This window comes from Chiloscyllium plagiosum, chromosome 22, assembly GCF_004010195.1.
Source record: "Chiloscyllium plagiosum isolate BGI_BamShark_2017 chromosome 22, ASM401019v2, whole genome shotgun sequence".
NCBI lineage: Eukaryota > Metazoa > Chordata > Chondrichthyes > Orectolobiformes > Hemiscylliidae > Chiloscyllium > Chiloscyllium plagiosum.
This window is the reverse complement of record NC_057731.1, coordinates 34,212,555-34,232,086: the sequence shown is the minus strand read 5'-3', so window position 1 is coordinate 34,232,086 and position 19,532 is coordinate 34,212,555. Positions and strand designations below refer to the sequence as shown.

The 19,532-nt window shown below is 36.8% G+C and overlaps 1 protein-coding gene across 1 annotated transcript in view; it reads right to left on the bottom strand.

Annotated features, from left to right (window-relative positions):
- The window catches only part of vti1a (vesicle transport through interaction with t-SNAREs 1A), a 304,045-nt gene that overhangs the window by 167,812 nt on the left and 116,701 nt on the right, over window positions 1-19,532 (bottom strand). The window lies entirely within an intron of this gene.

Sequence of the window (19,532 nt, the reverse complement as noted above, 5' to 3'; positions counted from 1 at the left end):
TATAAGCATCATCAAAACATGGAGGCACAGTGGCTCAGTGGTTAGCACTGCTGTCTCCCAGCGCCAGGGACCCAGGTTCGGTTCCAGCCTCGGGCAACTGTCTGTGTTGAGCTTGCACATTCGCCTCGTGTCTGTGAGGGCTTCCTCCCACAGTCCAAAGATGCGCAGATTAGATGAATTGGCCATGCTAAATTGCCCACAGTCTTCGGGCAGGAGTAAATATAGAGTAATAGGGTAGGGGAATGGGTCTAGGTGGGATACTCTTCGGAGAGTTGGTGTGGAACACCACTGATCACAGGCCTCCAAACCAAAAAAAACAACCTCCACCATCACTACTATAAAGTCAATTTTGTATCCAATTGGCAAGCTCACCCCAAATCCCATATGATCTAACTTTATTAATTAGTCTACCATACGGAACATTATCAAAGGCTTTACTAAAGTCCAAGTAATCAACAGCTACCTCACCGCCCTCAGCAATCTGTTTGGTTACTTCCTCAAAAATCTCAACCAAATTGTGAGACACCATTTCCCTTGCACAAAACCATGCTGACCATCCCAAATCATTCTTTAAGGGGTCCTACTCTCACTCTAGTTGCTCCCTTGCTCTTAATGTACTTATAGAATCTCTTTGGATTATCCTTAACCTTATCTGCCCAGGCTCTCAAGGCCCTTTGCCTTCCTGATTTCCCTTTAAGAATGCTCTACAATCTTTATACTCTTCAAGAGATTAATTTGATCCCAGTTGTTGATAACTAATATACGATTCGTTTTTATTTTTGACTAGAACCTCAATATTTTTATTCATCCATTGTTCCTTAATCTTACAGCCTTACCTTTCACTACAACAGGAACCCAATGCCTCTGAACTCTCACTATCACATTTTTGAAAGCCTCCCACCTGTCAATCATCCTTCACCTGCAAACAATCTATTCCAAACAACTTTCAAAAGTTCCTATTTCCTATAATTAAATTCTCTTGTCTCATATCATCATAGAGTTATGCTCACTGGTCCCAAAGTGCTTCCCTACTAACACTTCAGTCACTTGACCTGCCTTATTTCCACTGAATCCCTACAGTGCGGAAACATGTCATTTGGCCCAACAAATCCACACCGAGTCTCTGAAGAGGATCCCACCCAGACCCATCCTGCTACCCTTTCCATGTAACCTGACATTTCCCATGATAAATGCACTTAACCTACACACCCCTAAATACTATGGGCAATTTAGCATGGCCAATACACCTAACCTGCACATCCTTGGACAATGGGAGGAATCCAGAGCACCCGGCAGAAACCAATGTAGTCAGGGGGAGAACATGCAAACTACACACAGACAGTTGCCAGAGGGTGGAATTGAGCCCAGGTCCCTGGCACTGTGAGGTAGCAATGCTAACCACTGAGCCACCATGGCACCTCAGAGAATTATTTTCCAAGAGAATGTCACGTTTTGCTCATTCTCTAGTCAGAATATTTACATATCAATCAAGAAAATTTTCTTGAACACATTTAATAAATTCCTCACCATCTAAACCTTCAACACTATGGCACCTGGTCAATGTTTGGAAAATCAAAAACCCCTACTAATACAACATTACTATTCTTACATTTATCTGAAAACTCTTTACATATTTGCTCAATTTCCCTCTGATTATTGGGGCACCTATAGTACAATCACATCAAGATGATCGTCCCTTTCTCATTTCGAATTTCAACCTTTATGTTTTCACTGGATGATCCCTCAGAAATATCCTCTGATTACAGTAGTAATGTGTCCCTGAATCAAAAATGCCACTCTCCCTCCTTTTTTGTCTCCCTTTCAATCATTCCTATAGCATCTGAAGCACAGAACATTGAGCTGCCCGTCCCTCAGCCAAGTTTCCATAACACTATGAATATTTCATTGAAAATACAAATTTCACCATCCATCTTGGTGGGATTCAAACGCATGGCCCCAGAACAATAGTCTGGAGCTCTGGATTACCAATCCAGTCACATTATCATTAATAGCATCACCTCCCACTTTAATTCCCCTTACATAAGTGCTACAATAGAAAAAAAATCTGGAATTCAAAGAAGGGAGTTCTATATGAGTTGTTAAAACATCTTTTGTTGAAAATAAATTGAAGATTTCACTTTGCTTTAAATGGAATGTTTTCATACATTTTTCTTCCACTGAAAATGCGCAGTGAGATTGCAGGTAGTTGGAACATTCTGAATTCCTTTTGAATAGTTTCAAAAATCTCAATAGATACCTTTATTAAATACCTTCAGGATGCATAATGCAAATAATCTTTATTCCTCCAGGAAATCTAAAAATAAATCATTAAGAGAAAGACAAGAAGATAGCCAAAGTAGTACCATTTGAGTACTATTTAATACTTCAGTGGTATCCAATTCCTATGAGAATTCCAATGTAAATTATACAGACAGTCTACAGGTGGTAAATGGTTCTGTTCTGGAGTCCTTTAGAAGTCAATTTGTATACATCAGAACCCAATTCAGTACAATAAAAAAAAAGTCATTTGTGAGTACAGGAAATGTTAATATACTGGATCTTTCCAATCACACACCAATCTAAGATCATGTTCATAAATTAGGGACCCCCTGTATTCTTTGAAGCAGACAGAATAAACTCCAACCGCCATTCAGAAATTACTGAAATTTTATTGCATCAGGTTGGATATTTCCACTTAGGTGATCACGAGACTTAATTACACAGGAATAAATAGAAAACAAGGGACAACAGAGGAACGAAACAGGTATTTTGCATTGGTCTTCACCATCCAAGCTACATGCAACATTCAAGAACAGCTGTAATCAGGAAATGAAGGAAGGGAGGAACAAAGGAAAATGGCATCACCACGGAAGTGGCCGTGAGCAAATTGTTGGAATGTGGGCAAACATGTTCCCAGGTCCTGATTGATTTCATTCTAGGAACTTAAAAGTGGCTAATGAGATAGGTTTAATGTGGGTTTGAATTTTCTAAAATTGCCTAGACTCAGGGAAGATGTTATTGGATTCAGAGAAGATTCCGTTAGATTCAAAGAAGGAAAATGTAAATCCACTATTCAAAAAGGGAGTCAGAAAATAGGAAACGACAGGCCAGTTAATATCTGTCACAGGAAAAATGTTAGATGCTACCTTAAAAATGCCACAGAAAGGCACTTAGAAAAGTTCAAGATCATCTGGAAGAGTCAACATGGCATTGTGAAAGGAAAATTATGCTTAACTAATTTACTGGAGTTACTTGAAGTAGCACATGCTGTGGGTTGAGGGGACTGTTAAATGTACTGTACTTAGATTTCCAGAAAGTATTTGATCAGGTGTCACATCAAACATCACTCTGGAGGTAAAGCCTTTTGATTTAGGGGTAACATACTGACATGGATTGGCCCACTAAGAGGAAACAGAGAATAGATACTTTTTTTCCAGACAAGATGCAATAAATGGAATACTATGAAAATCATTATGGAGTTTCAATAGTTTACAATTTATATAAATGACTTGAATAAAGGAACTAAAGGCGTGGTTGCTAAGTTTGCTACAAAATAAAGTTAGATAGGAAACTAAGTTGCAACAAGGACTTCAGAATGCTAGAAGGGATATAGATAGATAGGTTAAGCAAGTTGATAAAGATCTAGCAAATGAACTGTAATGTAGAAAAATGGGAAATTTTCCATTTTGGCAGGAATAAAAAAGCATAACATCTGAACAATAAATGCTTGCATAGTGATCTGTATGTCCTTGTTAATGGTTTGTACGCAGTTATATTTAGTAATTAGGAAGGTTAATAGAATGTAACTGTATTAAATTCCCCTTGCAATAAACAAAAATTGGAAGGTTATGTTGTCAAGGGCACTGGAATAGTGCAGGGTATGGCTTCTAAGAAGCAGAAGTGAATAGATTCTTGGCTGCAAAGGTTAGAAGATTTTCAGGGGAAGGTGGGAATGTGGAATTAAGATTACAATCGGATCAGCCATGATTTTATTAAATGACACAGCAAGCTCGATGGCCCAAGTGGTCTAGTGCTGCTACTTAAGTATACATTCATTTGTATGTATATCCGTATGAATCTAGGATTGTTGTCAAAATATATTTGGTTCTTTACAGACGGAAGTCTGGTATCCTTATCCAAATGACTATACATAACCTTAGACCAAAAGCAAAGTGGTGTTCTTAATATGCCCCTGTAAATGGTCAAGTAAATCACCCACATACTCCAAAACTACTATGAAAAATATAATAAAGCCAAACAACTTGGTATTGATTATGATAAAGTTATACCGAAATTAGACAATTAATACTATTTAGGGATTTCTGCCAAAATGCAGAGAGCTCTGCTATGGCAACTTGAGGGCATAGGTTTAAGGTGAGAGGGGAAAGATTTAAAAGGGACCTCAGCGACAACGTTTTTCATGCAGAGTGGTGGTGCGTATATGCAATGAGATGGAAGTGGTAGAGGCTGGTACAATTACAACATTTAAAAAGCTTCTGGATTGATATATGAATAGGAAGGGTTAAGTGGGATATAGGCCAAATGCTGGCAAATGGGACTAGATTAACTTAGGATATCTAGTCGGCATGGACGAGTTGGACCAAAGGGTCTGTTTCCATGCTGTACAGTTCTATGACTCTGAAGCACACTTTTCAACTGATGTTTCCAACTCTTCATTAGTGGAAGGTGAATATTTTTTCCATGTCTCTTTTGATTGGCCAAGTAGCTTAAATTAGGAAAAGTTATTACAGCTGAAAAGTAGAGTTAGAAAATTTACTTTTAAAATATTTAATTAATTAATTAATTAGAAGAGAAATGGCTGGGCAAATGATGTGTTGTAGCTGTTGTCTGTGGGAATTTCTGTACACCAGTGCAATTCCGAATGACATCTGCTGCAAGAGTTGACTGCCCAAGAACCTTTGGTTCAGAGTTGATGACATTGTGGCTGAGCTGCTATATAAAGTGGGGAGAGATACCAGGACAGGAACAAGACTATGAGCGAGACAGACATTCGAATCCAGAATTTAGCTTTGGCGGAGCCTCAGTGTCTTTGTCCAATAGCTATGAGGCTCTTGCTCCCAATGTAAATTATGGTAAATCCTGCAGGGAAGATGAGCAAACCAGCCTAAGCGCAAGGCACAGCATGTACCTCAAGTGGAGGGTAACAAAGTGAAATATTGCAATAATAATAGTAGAAAACAAAGTTAAGGGATGAGATACTGTTTTCAGTGACCTCTGAGGGCAGTGATGCCTACCTGGTTCCAAGGTTAAGGACATCTCTTCTGGGATGGCAAGGCTCCAGTTATCATGATCCATACAGATACCAGTGACATAGATAAGACTAGGAAAAAGGTTCCATTGAGGGAATATAGACAACTCAGGTTAAATGAAAGTGCAGAACCACAAAGATCAGAAACTGTATAGGACTTCCACATAAATACTGTGGTTACAATAGCTACAGGCTAGAAATCCTGCAACAAGAACTTCACCTCCTGAGTGCCTGTCCACAAGGCACAAATCAAGGAATACTTGGTACTTGTCTGGATGAGTACAGCTGCAACAACAGTCAAAAAGGTTTACACCATCTCGTACAAAGTCGCCCCCTTGATTGGCACCACAACCATAAGCATCCACTCCCTCCACCAACAGTGCTCAGCAGTAGTCGTGTGTACCACCTACAAGATGCACTGCAGTTACTCACCCAGACTTCTTAGACAGCACCTTCCAAACTCACAACCACTACCATTTAGAAGGACAAGGGCAGTTGAAACATGAGAACACCATCACCTGCAAGTTCTTCTCCAATCCTGACTTGGAAATAGATCATTGTTGCTGCACTGTTGTTGAACCAAAATCCTGGAAACCCCTTTCTAATAGCATTGTGGGTGTACCTACACCAATGCCTGTAGTGTTTCAAGAGGGCAGATCACCATTATCTTCTCAAGCAAAGTAAGGATGGACAACGAATACTGGCCCAACCAGTGAAATCCACATCCCTGAGTGAATAAGTATAGAAGGCTCAATATATGGTTATGGACTCCACTCCTGCAGACTGAGAGATCTTGGTCTCATTTTATCAGAGTTTCATTGCTTATAGGTATTAGAATTATGTACTCTGGACTGGTAAATTCGGACATTAAGTGTGTTTTGAAGAATATAAGAAAGGTGCAGAATGCCATATACGTAGGCTCACGAAAAGAATTTGGGACAGTTCTACATCAAAGCAATTAGGATTTAGTTTAACCCTAAACTATGTGTAAACTAGATGATGGGTAAAAGAAAAGACAAATATTTGTTAGAAATGTGATATCATTGCTATTTCCAATTTACAATAATGGCTCAGAATTTAAAAGTAAAACTTTTACTGGTATCAACTTGGAAGGGCAATGGAGTTGGGGGAAATCACTCATAAATTACAGAAATTAAAGACAAAAGTAAAAAAAACTAGTAATAAGTAATAGTTGCTCAATGAAAGATGATGAATGAGCTAAAAAGGAAACTTATGATCTAGGAGTTTAGGAAATATGCTTAACAAAACATGGCTGCAATCCACACCAACCATCAAATGTTCAATTTAAAAACAAAAACATTTGATTGTGTTCCAACGAAATCCTAAACATATTGTGAATCAAATTGTAAAAATTATATTGTACTGTATCATGTCAGACTATATCTTGAATACTGCATCCAAGATATTCAACTGCTGGAGGCAATACTGAGTAGAGCCATGAGACTGTCAAAGGTGTGAACTCAAGGAAAGATTGCAGAAACTTAGCTTTTCAATTAGAGGAGCAAACATCTGAGAGGTGGTCCTTTTTCAATTAATTCCTGCTCCTTTTGCAGTGAGATTTCTAAGATCCTCCTTTACACAGCTGCATAATGACCCATTTCTTGCATGTTTCTACAACTTCGTGACAATTGCTATCCTGCTCTGCTTTTCACTGATTTTCCTAAACTCTGCACTTCAAAAGAGATAATTAAGCTGTGAATTCATCTAGATCTACAAAGCACTCTCAACATTAAATTTCCTTTAGTGCATTCTCAATTTATTTTAATTCATATTCACCAATCTCCTTGTGCTTCAGTGAATAACCTGAAGTTGGTATGAAATGACATGTTGTATGCTGCTGTGAGGATGTTATTTATGTTGATCTGAAGAGATAATCTGGATCGGTTCAACTCAATTTGGATATAAAAATCAAAATAAATTTCACAAATAAGCATTGCTGTATATAATATTTAAAATTAATATTTTTCCTTTCAATATCTGTTTACATTTCTTGCTTTAATAACATTTAAAAACTTCAATAAACTTATAATCAATTAATTTTGCGTTCAATATTATTTTCTCATCCTACAGTTTTACAAGATCTGCATCACGTTTTTTATATTTAATGTATCCACTTTTTCAGTGCTGTAATTACTAATTTGAACAAAAAGATGAAATTTGAAGTTTCCAGTATGAATACAAACTTTATGTTCAGCATGCTTTAAATAAAATGAGGAAATTGAAAAGAGTATGCAGCAAAATCCATGGTTGGAACACAATCTGGGATTACAGCATTAAATGACTCTGAGACAAGAAGTGCAGGATTCCAGAATGGTTACAGTGAGGATGCATTTGGAAAGAAAGTGCTGGGTGAAGACAGTGGGGTAGAGGCTTAGACACCAGAGGGGATTGCACAATACTTGCAAATTCAATTTCTAGTGCATACAGAACAATACTATGTCCAGATTAAAAATGAAAAAAAAAACATGTGGTTTTAAGCTACTGAAAAGTTTGTGCCTGTTGCTTAAGTTTATAATCCTCACAATTGTGTTTTTATTTAAACCTCGTATAACATTAGATGCCAGAACTCAGTGGTTGATTAGAGATGTAAGTGGTGCATTTTGCTCATAACATTGAGCCTTAATTTGCAGTCAAGGTGGATTTATCCTACCCATTGAATTCAAGAGACAGTTTTTCTTACAGTGTTTCGGGAAATACAAATATTACCATTGCTTTCCATTGTAGTGTGTAAAATTGTGAAATAGAAAATGTGGAAGTTGAGGAAAACACCTCCATTTATTCTGTGGAATGGTCCATTTACAATATAACTAAAGAAAACGCGGCAGTGACCTACCATCATCTGCTTTTAAAAATGGGTGAAAGCCCTGGATGCAATAAAAGCTTTGGGGTGTTTACAAATCCCTGTTGTAATTCTAAAGTTTTGTGCCTCCAACACAGCTGCCGCACTGGCATCTACTTGACAAAATGCAAACTTGCCCAGGTAATTAACTTCCATAAAAACAAGTTATATTGAATATGGCCAATTATTGACGTATCGGTCTACTGTCCAGCAGCAAGTGATGGAAGATATCATTAACAATGTTATAAAGTGGAACTTACTTGCCAAATTCTGGACATAAGGCTTTTGATTCCTTCACTTAAGTAAAAAGTGGACACTTCAGAACAGATTTGTCAAAGACATCACAAGTACATCTGAGAAAATCTCCCCATTTGAACACATCTATCCAAACCTACTGGTTGCTTTGAATTATTCTGATTTTTGTGAACAATCTTCTATGCAGAAACTCCTAGAAATAACAACTATGGACACTTTGTTATCAAGCACTGCCTCAAAAAGTTCAACAAGGTTCAGTTGGAATGAGCTATCCTTTATAAACTCTCGTCCTCTTTAATCTATTCATGCTTGTTAAACTGCTTAGCTATTCTAAGTTTTTGCTCCATTTTTAATAATTCCAAAAGGAAAATAAATGGATACTTGTGGGGGAAAAGAAAATAAGCAGAGCTATGGAGTTAAAGCAGGGGGAGTGAATTGAAAGATTGCTCAACAGAGAGCCAGCATAGATCTCACGAGCTGAGTGGCTTTCCTCTGCACCATAATGGCTCAGCTCACAATTGCTCAGTTTAGATTTTTTAAGAGCCACTTGATACTGATTCTCAATATCGCAAATTCAACAAATAAGTTGGATTTAAGAAGAGCAGTCACTCTGACCTCATGTAACACCAAGGCTGCATTAGATTGGGTGAGGCTGAACTTGTCTTTTAGAATGTTATAATTTCTTCCTTGTTTTACTGTGCAACATCATTTATAAAGCCCAAGATCCCATTTGTCCTTTTAACCACCTTCTCAATTGCTAAGCCACAAACAACCCACTGTCTCATCAATTAACAATTTATTACATTTAACAATTTATGTCTCTCAGTTCCTGCACCCATCCACCCTTAGAATGGCACAGTTAATTTATATTGTCTCTTCTTGTTATTTTACCAAAACGTATCCCTTCACACCTCTCTAAATTAACTTTCAGAAAAAGTTTCAGAAAAACAACATGGGAAGAAGATGCATAGAAAAACAGTGGGAGAATGATCAAATAGAAGATAACCTCCAAAGTCTCATATTCACCACATCCAACATATCATAGTACTGGGTGCAACAATTAGGGTGGGAAACAATATTGGCTGTGCCAGTGTCACTCATCTTCCACAAACAATTAAAAAATTATCCACAAAAATCGCAAAATGTTATCACAAAGTATCAAAAGACCAACAGTCTCGAAAACAATATTAGAAATGGTTCATTATGCAAACATCTCATTAAATTTGCAACATCTCTAGATTGGATAATTTAATATTGATAAAACATCTTTTAAAATTATATCTGTGAATTCATAAATCCACAGGATATGAAGGCCTACAGAAATAGGCAAACTATCTGATCTGATTTGAAACTACATTTAATGTCTTGTTCTCTCTGTTGACACCTGCATTTAACAGGTCAGGTTGCAAAGAAAATTATTGAATCCCTACCATGCACAAGGAGGCCATTTGGCCTATCAACCCTCTGAAGAGCATCCCACCCAGACGCAGGTCCGTCATTCACCCTGGCTAATCCATCCAGCCAGCACATACCTGGACATTACGGGCAATTTAGCATGGCTAATCCACGTAACCTGCACATGTTTGGACTGTTGGACGAAGCTAGACCACCAGGGGGAAAGCGTCTGGGGGGTGATACTGTGGCTTAATAGTTAGCATTGCTGCCTCACAGCACCAGGGACTTGGGTTCAATTCCAGCCTTGGGCAACTGTTTGTGTGGAGTTTGCACATTCTCCCCATGTCTGCATGTGTTTCCTTTGTGTGCTCAGAATTCCTGCCACAGTCATAAGATGCCCTGGTTAGGTGGATTGACCATGCTAAATTGCTTATAGTGTCCAGGGATCTGGAGGCTAGGTGGGTTAGCTATGGGCAATGCAGGGTTACAGGGATAGGATAGGGGGATCGATTTGGGTGGGATGCTCTTCAGAGGGTCAATGTGGACTCTGTAGGGGTTCTCTATTAAAAAAATTAGCAAATTCCATACAGTCACCCAATGCTGGAATCAAAGTCCAGGCCATGACGCTGTGAGGCAGAAATGCTAACCATTGTGTCACCCACTAAAATGGGAACCACAAAATTTGTCCTACATGCTGCAAAGCAAAATGTTAAACCAACATTTGTTTCATTAAGGTGAGAAACGTAAAATGTGTAAATTTCAACTTCTTAGAAGACAAAGATTTATGTAGAATCATTGTGTTAATTATAAAAAGATGTTGCATCACTCTATAGCAATAAGCAACAAAGCAAACAATATATGCTGAACTATATGGCCACTATAGTGCTTGATGGAAGAGTCTCATGGAGTCCTTGCAATTAGATCATTCACACACTTAAATAAGAAACTGACAGGTGCTGTTACATGGACATAAATTGTACAAAAAAATGCCGATTCAAAACATAATTTAGAAATAAACCATTATAGTTGGGCCAAAGAGCACAGGTTTAAATTAATAAAATCAGAAATTTATGACATTTATTAACAACTTGTTCATACCAAGATGAACAACACTTCAAGACAGGTGTCAACATTTAAGTACCTTTACGAGAGTGAAAAGGGGTTTTAAGAATGGATGAACTAAAATGTCTGAAGTTACCATCATCACATGGATGATGTTGTTGTCGATCCTTGGAGTTAAAAGGATATTTTATTTAAACTGAGTTGTTAAAAGGCTAGTTTAACATTTTAATGATAAAGTTATTTTTCAAGATATCCTTATTAACATTAAAGGGTGATGCAATTTTTTTCTACGGATGCTGCAAATGTAGTGAGATGTTTGTACACTGAAACACAAGTGCAAAAGACACAATATTTGTAATTCCTCCACTTCCATCAACTCACCAAGAAAAATAAGTCCATCAAAATTAATGTCCTGGGTTTTACTATCAGTTAATGAACAAATAGCACTCGATTTTAATTACAAATTGCAGATGCCCATGTACTTTATGTGCATATTGTGCAGAAAATTATGGTGACTTGGAATTTGATGCAGCATGCTGACATCTGCCAGGAGTTTTATACATAGAGCAAACAGTAACCTGTAAAAGTGAAGAATTCTTATCAAGGCAAAGAGTTTAATTCAATGTAGAATTGAGCACAAAAATCAAAATCTGGAAAAGGTAGGATTAAATGTGAAAGATAGAAAGAAACAACAAAAAAAGTCCAAAATGTAATGGTATGTCACATTGGTGAAATAAACTTTTCAGAGTAGCTGCTGAATTAATAGTACAGCTGTATTCAAGACTTATCATGTTGCTAAAATCTCAGACTTTCATTGACAGTACGTAACTTTGCCTAACATGTTGTGAGTATCTAGTGCTTAAATACTGAATTTCACATCCTTTGTGTGTTTGAATACAGAGTCCTTCAGTAACTTTTAGGATATCAAAGCTTAAAGATGGCAAATTGAACAAATATCCCTGTTTTCTTAGAAGCGGCAATCCAATATTCTCTGCAGCCATGCTAAGTGTTGATAGTCTCACTATTAAAATTTTGGCCAATATGTTATGCGATAGAATATTATTACATTTTGTAATCAATTATATGAATAACTCAAAGTGCATTTTATATGATAATATTGATTTCTTTCTTTCACATAAACTTTTCCACTGATTGTCCTGGGTTGAACAGATAGCCAAGAAAGCTTGAGTAAGTTAACCTAAACCATCAGTGGCTCAGCTCACTGAGAACAATGAAAGCAGTACAAATTTGGCATTAAAATTGAAGTTATATATTCAGGATTCTAAATCCAGGATCATTATTGCAGCAAGGGATTCATTATTTCTTGAACCTCAAAAAGTTTGGTATTAGTAACTTCAGTTGGGGATTTGGTTTAAACCTTATTGATAATGTATGAATTTCAAGTGTATGACACCAAAGGCAGAGATTCAATACTATTGAACTGAAGGAATACTGTTATTTGATGCAGCATAAACATTACTATTCAATACTATCAGCTGTCAGGCAGTGATTTGGCAATGTTTTAATTTATTACTCTGTACAAACCTTGAATTTTCTTATAGCAAAATACATGCATCAATTTAAAGCATAAATGATAAAGGGAAATGAAATGTCTTGCTCAGGATATCAAAAGTTATGTTGGTAAGAGCACTTAATTTTCAGCAGAAGGGATCCAATGTTGAAATAAATTAAAGGGTAAATTTAGGTGCACACTTTTGTTTTACAAAGAACACTGGATTGACAAACCTTTATGAATGAAAGAACATTTTGCATACTGATCAATCTGCATGATGCTGACATTTCTATTCTCAGGGATTTCTTGTGCTCAGCAAGGGGATATTATTGGAAAATTGAATTGTTTGGGTCTCTGTGTTAGCATCAAATCACAGAATTGTTACAACACAGAGAAAACCATTTAGCCCATTCTGTCTGCACGGGTTTGCCAAATGAGAAATTCATTTTGTGTCATTCTTCCACCATTCGATAGACCGAGAGTGAGGGAGGACATAATTGAGTTTTTTAACTTTTTGTGGGGCATAGACAGCATGAACAGGAAGAACCAATTTTACTTGTTGGAAGAATCAATGACCTAGGACACAGATTTAAAGTAAGGGGCAGGAGCTTTGAGGACACTTTTCTTCACCCAGAGGGTGATGGGAATCTGGATTTCACTGTCTGTAATAGGAGTAAGAGGCAAAAACCTTCATAACATTTAAGTAGTATTTCCACGTGCACTTGTGCTGCCAAAGCATATGAGGCTGTGGACCAAAGGCTGGAAAATGGGAATAAATTGTTAGGTGCTTATTTTTGACTGGCACAGCCTCGATAAGTTGAAGGGCCTTTCTCTGAGCTGTAAATCTCTATGAATCTATGTGACAGTTACCTTATTGAATCTCTCACTGCAGCTACTAATCATCCCAGCTGCTCCTCTCATCACTGGTTGGGTTCTCTCTACTCAATACTGAGCCAATGGGCAGAAAATATGGCAAAGTAACAGTCTGTGATTGAAGGAGCATTACACAGACTGAATTTTGATTGAAAATAATTGAAGACACCGATTAGTCTGAATCCTGGCCTCCACCAAACAATGTAACATTCTCTTAGTATTGCACTATCATGTCATCCTACATTTTGTACTCCAGAGTGTGGAATAGGGCTTGAACACAAACTTGACACACAGAGGTGATATTGATAGCACTGACTCACAAATGACACCATACCTTCCTAATCTATGCGATGATCTAAACTGTGCAAAATAGAACTTAATTTTCTCAGCAAAAACAGTATTCTGGAAATATCCAGATCAACAAACATTTGTGGAGAGAAAACACAAAAGTTAATCTTTCAGACCTTGTATCAGTAATGTTAACTCTGCTGTCATCTATAGAGATGTTGCCAGACCTGAATATTTTCCCACACTTTCATTTCAGATTTCCAACATCTGTAGTATTATTATCTGGTTTTAACACTTCAGTTGTAACACCATACAAAAACAGCAAATTACAAACTGTAAACATGTTGATCTGCTAAGGAGAAAACATGTGATATAATTAAATGATTGACTAATGTATTGTGCATACCAAACTAATTCAAATCTCTGTTTTGTAAAGCTATAGCATGTTCTGCAAATTGGCAGTGAAGTTACCAGACTATGACTGGGAACAGCTGTAAAATTAGAACCCAGCAAATGGTGTTATAGACATAGCAAAGAGCCTAAAACCAGTCTAAAACAACATTCAACGTATTCCTTGAAGGATTTCTTGAGACCCCTCCCCCCCCCCCTCTAAATCTTCAGTGAATGGTACTTTCCACTGCAAAATACAGGTCTGATACAGATCAAGTCAATCTGACTGTTACTATTAGTAAGTTCTCAAGACCAGCTGCAGGGATGATAATTTGACTGGAATCCTTAGGTAAACATAACAGTGGAGCTAATACTCCTTCTGCAAGCATATCTGCAAATTCCTAGCACCATTCTTAACGTTTTACTAAACAAAAAAATTAATACAAATTTGCCAGGACTGGATTTAAAGCATGCATGTTGAAAGATATGATGTGAGATTCAAAAAAGTCTCAATTTTTCAGGAAAGGAGAAAAAAAACAAAAAATAAGATTAATTTTGCCTGAGGGAAGAATTATACTTGAAGATGATCTTTACTGTTTCTGCATTCAACAGAAGCAGCTGTGTAAGCTACAGCTGTTACACAACCTACCAAAAGTAAGCCTTTGTAGAGTGAGCAACTTTTGAAATTCTTTTCACAAGTTCCTTAAAATAACTAACATTTGATGACACGTAATATTGTCAGAAAAATATATTTGCTTAAGGTGCCTATTTTGCATACATTTGTCCAGATATTAATTTCTATTTGTTCATGGGGTGCAGGTATGGTGGCTATGTTAGTATTGATTGCCTATCCTTAATTGCATTGAAACGGCACAGGTGAACTGCCTTCTTGAAACCCTGTAGTTCATGTGGTGAGGGTACACAAACAATCCTGTTGGCTAGAAAGTTTCAGGATTCTGATCCAGTAACAATGGTGGGACAGCAATATATTTACAAGTCAGAATGTTGTACAACTTGGAGGGATGGTGGAATTTCTACGTAGCTCCTATCCTTGCTCTCCTAGACAATAGGTGTTTAGAAGATTAAATTAGAGGAATTTTGGCAAGATGGAGCAATGCATCTTGAAAATGGTTTATACTGTCGCTACTATCCTCTGGTAGTGGACAGAGTAAATTCTAAAGGTGTGGAGCATTAATCAAGTGGGCTGCTTCGTTCTGGATGGTGTTCAGCTTTGAGTGTCGTTGGAGCTACTCAGATCCAGGCAAATTGAGAGTATTTCATCAAATTCCTGATGCCTTCAGTTAGTGTATAGGTTTGTGGGATCAGGGGAGTTCATGGTGAAGCATTTCCAGCTTCTGATTTGGTCTCATAGCCACAGTACTTTAATGGCCAGTCCAGTTAATTTTCTGGTTAATAGTGAGCTCCTCCAACCCCCCCTCTCCAATATTGATGGTGGAAGATTAAGCAAGGGCAATCCTACTGCATTGTATTCCCTATTTTTCACACCAAGACTCAATGTTATCATATGTTGTTGTGTATCGGGATTGACTGTTTCAGCATCCGCAGAATTGTGAATGGCACTGAACACTGAAATTATCAGCGAACATCGTTACTTCTGACCTTATGATGTTCCCACTGATGTAGGAAACATCATTGTTAAGGCAGCTGACGATGGTCCAGCCTAAAGCAAGGCCTTGAGCTGTAATGTCATGGGGATGAGATAATAGTTGTCAATAGCCACAATCACCATCCTTTGTGCTAGGCATAACTCTGGCAAGTGGAATGTTTTCCCGAACTCCAAGTTTATTTGGACATCATAATGCCAGCCAAATGTCTTGATATCAAAGATAATCACTCTTTTCTCACATTTGATCATATTTGAATCATAACCATAAAGAGGTCTGGAATATAATGATCTTGGTGGGACTCAAACTTAGCACGAGAAAGCATGTTATTGGTGAATAAGAAATGTTAAAGCACTGTCAAAGATACTTTTGACAGTTTGTTGATGATTGAGAATGGATTATTGGGATGTTAAAAAGTTGGATTGGATTTGTCATACATTTTATGTATTTGAAATACATGGGCAAGTTTATACTTTCTTAGGTTGTAGCTGTACTGAAACAGCTTGGCTACCGACATAGCTTGTTCTTCAGCCCAAGTCTTCAGTACTGCAGCTGAGATGTTGTCCAAGACCATGGCTTTGATGTATCTAATACGCTCAACATTTTTAAAAAAACAGTTGCTTGGTAGCGCAGATCTTGGGAATTACTGTTAATAATCACATTTTGTCAAAAATATTTGTCTTTCACACACCAGGATAATTCACAAAAATTTCCAATGTAAAGTGTAGTCAACATTTTCATACTATATGAGAAAATAGTCCTGAATGGTTGACAAGTGGACTCTAGTTAGTACAGGCCTAGCCATGAAGAATGCACCATTTAGTTGATGATTGACAGTTACCTGCCAGATGTGTCATCCTGTGAGCCTCACTGATCCTAAATTGGTCATTACTTTATGTGCTTGATATTGCATTTGTATTATCGTTTGGAAATAGTAGGAAACAAAATACTTATTTCATTCACTCAAAAAAACTCTACAGTTTGGATCCTTCATTTTAATCTAGTTAATTAAATCTTAATTGAAGCATGAAAGCCATTTACTAAAAATGTAATGTTTATTGTGACCAACTGGGAGGGTATTGAAATGAGGAAGACAATACTTCCTCCTCACTTGGTTGCAACACATATCAGAGTTATTCAACTCTGAAGAACATCATAAGTGGAAAATGAATTATCCCTTACCAAACAGATAAGACTCTAGTAAAGAAAAATGAGAACGGAGCCCCCCTGTACTCACAGGGACACGTTCCAGGACCTACTGCAGAAGACTGAAACCACGGATAGGAGCGAACTCATTCAATTAAATGGGAAACTTACCATCCCGGCAGTCTCCTGGTCCCTGGTTCCAGAACATTCCCTATAAGGTGTTTCGGCCACGGTAAATTGTGGGTAACTGAAACCGCAGAAAACAATTCCGCGGATACAGGGTCACCCTGTATTATATACTTTATATGGTCAATAAATACAGAAATAGAGAAAAAAAAAACAATGCTCCCTTGCTTTAGGTAAAATCAGAATTTAAAAACATTCTAATGAATTTTGCATTTCTTTTGTCAGAAAAAATGTAGTTTACTTAGGGATGCTGGATCAATATCTATTAAGGAGGAGTTTGAGAGTTTAAATGATAAAAACATTGATTTTTTTTCAGGAAATTAGGAAGGAACAGGTAATCAGCAGATTCTGCAGCAGCAAAAATAAAGGACTGGGGAAACTTAACAGATCTGGTAGCATCTATGGAGAGAGAAATGAAGTTAGTGTTTTCAGTTTAAATGGAGTCTTCTTTATAACACATCAATTTCAATTTCTGCTTTTATTTCAAATTTCCACCATTTGCAGTATTTTGCCTTTGTGGTAGTGATAGGTGTGGCATGTAAAGAGATGTAAAACTGAGTTCATGGAGATAAATTTACAGAGATTCTTGATGTGATGAATTTGACACATCCATTAGTGGGGAAAATACCAATCTATGTTACGTTCTTATGTTCACACTTCCATGTTTTTCAGTAGGAGTCAGTGGATAGCAATTAGAAACTTATTGCCTTATTTTCCAGCCCAGTGATATGTGGTCAACTCACTCTGTGCAGACAAGTTCCGCTATGTCAGCACAGATCAAACCTGGAGCCTCCTGGTCTGTAATGCAGATAATTCCCAAGAAAGAGAAACTCTTGACTTGTAATATGATAAGTACTGCAAAACATACAGAACTTATACCGCTAAGAGACCTTTGAATTTCAGCACTGCTGTTTCAGATTTATTAAATTATTTCTGAAATTCTAAATTGGAAAGCCTTATATGCACAACCCACTATCTTCCATTACCATGAACATGTTTTCTCAGGGATGATACTTGATATGTGTAAAGTTATTGATATGGTACCAAATCTGAACTATTAGGTACCTTAAACACATAAAACAGAAACGAAAATAGGCATTATTTGATTCAGGACATAAAGTAGATTGACCTAAATCCGTTTATCATTTATACATTTCTTTAACATAGTATGTTTGAGATATATATGTTTTATCTTGTTGCATCACTGCACTATCCAATTTGTACTAATACTCAAAGAGATAACTCCAGCTGTTGCTATTTTCAAGTGCAGCAAGCTGAGTCTAATTGAGGGTGACGTATGACAGAATACACTGAACAGTTTAAACCAGTCATGACTGAAGCTGCTGACAGAGCCTAAATGGTGCATGGCAGTAGGTCTTGCCCTGGCCTTGCATGGCAGTATTAGTACAGACTGGCTGTCAGGAGACATCATGAGGTGAAAATAGGCCAAAGTCAGTTTTAACATTTTCTTCAGTTTCATAAGCTATCCATTTTGATATTTACATGCCAAATGGGTCTCATTAACCTTTTTTTTGAATCACTGAATAGTACATCAAATTGAGGATTTTACATTTTCAGATAAACCAATCCCTATATAATAAGTTATTTTTAATTAGAATATAATTCCTCCAAAGTGAACAAATAGTCAGGTTTAACATATCCAGTCCACATTACATAAATGAATATATATTTGTAAAAAATGGCTTAATTAAAAATTATAACGCAATTAAAAATCATACAAATATAGTCTAATACTATCATAAAATGAATAGTCAGATGCAGTGTAAATTAAATATTTTAAGGGTTAATTCATTCATGTTCCTGTAAGTTCTAAAATCATGATTAGTTATATTGCACACTGCTCAAAATAAAAGTAAAAACATAAAAGAACCCAAAATGAGCTTTGATTTTCCACGCCACTTGGTTGTAAATGCTCTCAAGATGAAACATGTAACTCTCAGGGATAGAAAAGTATTTTTATAAACCTTCATAAAATTGGATATTCCAAAGTTTATTACAAATGCAGCAATGAGCTTCTCATTATGCAAAGATGGTTAATTTATTAATGTTTGACCTGAAATGAATTCTGACTTAGATTAACCCATAACATCTCATTACTTACTCCCTAATTAAATAGTTTTAAATTGCAATATTCAAATACATTTATTTCTGCAGGAAGTAGTAACAGTTCCAAATTTATTGCAAAAATCTTAAGTCGAAGGAACAGATCTTGTAGCATTAGGGGATCCAATATAACATAACTCCTAAGAGCAACTTCAATGGTAAAATCATATCAAAAGACCATGCAACAAATCATGGAAAGTTCCATAAAAATATCCATTCAAAACTCCAGACCATCCCATAGTTGAAAAGTTTACAATGAAGCTTGCAGAGTCAGAATGGTAAAATTCATTTCAATGCAAAATGTTTCTCCCACCATTTATTGACCATAGTTCTTTCTTATTGCTACAAATTCACTGGTTACAGCAATCTTTGCATACTTGCTATGACTTTCAGGCTGTATTTCATTTATCTCCAGCTAAGGATTATGTGGTAATGACATCAAGTTAAAAGGAAAGTAAATTAAATGAAAGGGTCTTTTATTTGTAATGCGTATTCTGCATGCATGGATTCTAGTTTTGATGATAGACTGATGTTGAGAAATACATT